Consider the following 2,973-nt stretch of genomic DNA (forward strand, 5'->3'; position numbering starts at 1 on the left):
TGGATGAACAAGACAGCGTAATTTGGCAGTGTTAACCACAGTGTCACACAGTCTTTCCACAGTGTTAATTGAATGGACATACTTCAGATGATAATATAAACGTTCATTATCTTTTTTTAACAAAATATTCCACAAAATGTCCTTGGTAGCTTACTCTGTCTATTCCACTTGTAATGGGCTTTCAGGCTCTTTCAGTGACCCAGATCATTTGGCTCGACACTGCTGAAAAGAGTTGAATCTTTTTGCTCCCAAGGCAACTCTGTACTCAGTAATCGAGCCAAATGTGGCAGAGGTTTTACATATGTCACTGCTGGGAAAGACGTCAATGATAACCTGAAAACATAGAAAATTAAGTTTAAATAAAAGAAGACGCAGGTCCTATGTGAACATCTAATTGCCTCTTTGCTAAAACCGGTTACAACCAATTATTCGTTTAGGGAGCTATTACCTTATTTATTTTTTTATGTATTTTTGTTAACTTTTTTTTTTTATCCAAACATTACTGTTAAAAGGACTTTACGGAATTTTGAATATTTATGCTCGTGATTACCCCCTCTGGCCAAAAGCGTAACGGCAGCTTCAATAGGAGGCTCGTGCACGAGGCGCGCATGCTGTACGTGCACACTCCTTAATGAAAATAACAGCTGAGGCGAAGCTCTGTGAAGCTGACGGGGGTCAGCTTCACAGAGCTCTGAGAGCTAACAGTCCCTTGTGTGTGTGTGTGTGTGGCCCGGAGGACAGAGGGCAGGAGAACGCACAGCTAATTAATTAAATAATTTGGTTCTGTACCTTTCTCTTCAGCACAGCCGACAAAGGTTTAAGATGGGTCAGTCCTCCTGCATGCTCAGATAATTCCCTTCCCTTGCTTGAAAATTGTTCAAAAATGAAAGTTGAACCCACATCTTTTTATCTGTGAATTCAATGCCGTTCGGTGAGTCTCAAATAAAAATTTGTGCATCTTACTGTAAAAGAATATACCATTAATGTAAAAAAGAAACTGTAAAAAAAATGTGTCCTCACCACTGAAAAAATGAAAATGGGCATCTCTTGGATTTATGTAAGCATATTGCTTTTTTTTAAACATGATTGCTTCATGTGGTATAGTTAAATGTAAATGTATAGTGTAGAAACTACATGATGTGCAGAGCAGGTACATGAAATTGTTTCCTTCACCTTGAAGTAAAACGAATCAATAGTGAAGCTGTTAAATCTCGCGATACCGCACATGATCTCAAATTGCGCGCTTTGAATTTCTGGTAGAAAGGGAAGGGTAACCATCTCACTTCCAGTGGAACCGTCTGTGTGTGGAGCTGCTTGCCGCTGTGTGTGGTAAGTGTTGAAACCTCAGTTAAATGTTTGTAGAGTCATCGCCATGTCATGTTAACATTAATTTAGTGTTGAGAACATTTTTGCCCATGTTGTTTTGTCTATCAAGTATTTTGCGCCATTTCGTTTCGACATTGGTACAGTCCACATCATTTAGTTTAACTTTGGCGCTCATATTATAATATTTTTCTATGGAAATTGGTTTTACCAAATTACTGTTCAGTCACGTTGTGTGTTAACCGTACTGTTATGTTAATATTTATGTAATAAAGTTTCAGCTACTGGCATCTGCACCATAAGTTTACCCCTCCCCCTCTCTTTTTTTCTGCAGATTGGGAGACATCCTTCCATGTTCAACCTGGAGTCAGCTGACACATTGTGGCTTCAACATTTTGTGGTGAGCACAAAACATTAAATTATCTCTAAAATTTGCTGAAGTTTAATATTTTTGCTACGGGTTCGACTTTCAATCCGGCACCTTGTTGGCACCTTTGGCTGGTAGCGGTAGCGATTTTTTTTTTACCTTCATTTCTGTTGGCACCTCTGCATTTGGGACCTTGGTGGATGAGCATCAATTTTGTGCTGATATGCAATTAAAGCGGCGAGTTTTGGTTCGTAAATAAGTTACCGCTACAAGTGTTTAAATTTTTAAACGATACATGTGATTAGAGTTTACTCGGACAATTGACAAGCAAGCGGGAGCCGGGGCGAATTTTAGCATGCAGACGTGACTGGCTCCCACAAGCTTACCATTTTGCTGCTAGAAGTGTGGTGCGAGAGGGCAGCGTTATCAAATCAAGTCCACATGTCTTGAACCTTTTTTAACTACAGGCCTCAGTTCACTTTTACACGCTGTGTCTCATTTCAGGGTCTGCATCCTTCGATGGACCCAGCCTACTCGGCCGACGTGGGCTGCGTTCTCCGTCGGCCGAGCAGACCGGATGTTAACGACTGTGAATTTGGACAGGCCTAGCCTTCATTAATTCCCGCCACTCCCTCCGTCGCCTAGCAACCGTGGAGCCGCAGCCGCTGAGCAGAGAAGGTACTTCTAACGATGGAGCTCTAAGTTTTTCTTTTTAATCATTTCCTTGACTGTTGGAGAGCTAATTCAGAGAAAATACTTTCGACAAGCTGAGCCTGAGCAAAGATGGGTCTAAATTTGACCAAACCAATTTATCACCCTTTAAGACATTTCAAGACCCAGCGGATACCCTGTAATATTGAACAATTCACATTTGTAAACAAAAAATTCAAGAGTTTAATACAGAACTGATTTTATTTAGATATTTCTTTTAAATGTACATGTTTAATCTTTCTTAACCGTTTTTTCTAGCGAAGTAAGAAGCCTGTCAAAATTCTCCCTTGTCTCCTGTGCCCTCTGCATCTCTGCAGCCTCATGTCCTCCCCGTCCTCCCTGATCAGCTCCAAAGAAGCTGGTCATCACTATCACCTTCCCCTGGATGCCCATTTTCTCCAGAATAGTCTTAACAAACATGTAAGAAAAAAAACAGGAAGAGAAAAGGTAGAGAAAAGAGGACAACGAGTTATTCCTTTAATGTTTTTGCAAAAAAAACTAAACTCAAAGGACAGTTTTTAAAATATGAGATGTTATTGTACCTCATGCCACAGCCGCCGAATACTTTGCTC

This window comes from Nothobranchius furzeri, chromosome 1, assembly GCF_043380555.1.
Source record: "Nothobranchius furzeri strain GRZ-AD chromosome 1, NfurGRZ-RIMD1, whole genome shotgun sequence".
In the NCBI taxonomy this organism is placed as follows: domain Eukaryota; kingdom Metazoa; phylum Chordata; class Actinopteri; order Cyprinodontiformes; family Nothobranchiidae; genus Nothobranchius; species Nothobranchius furzeri.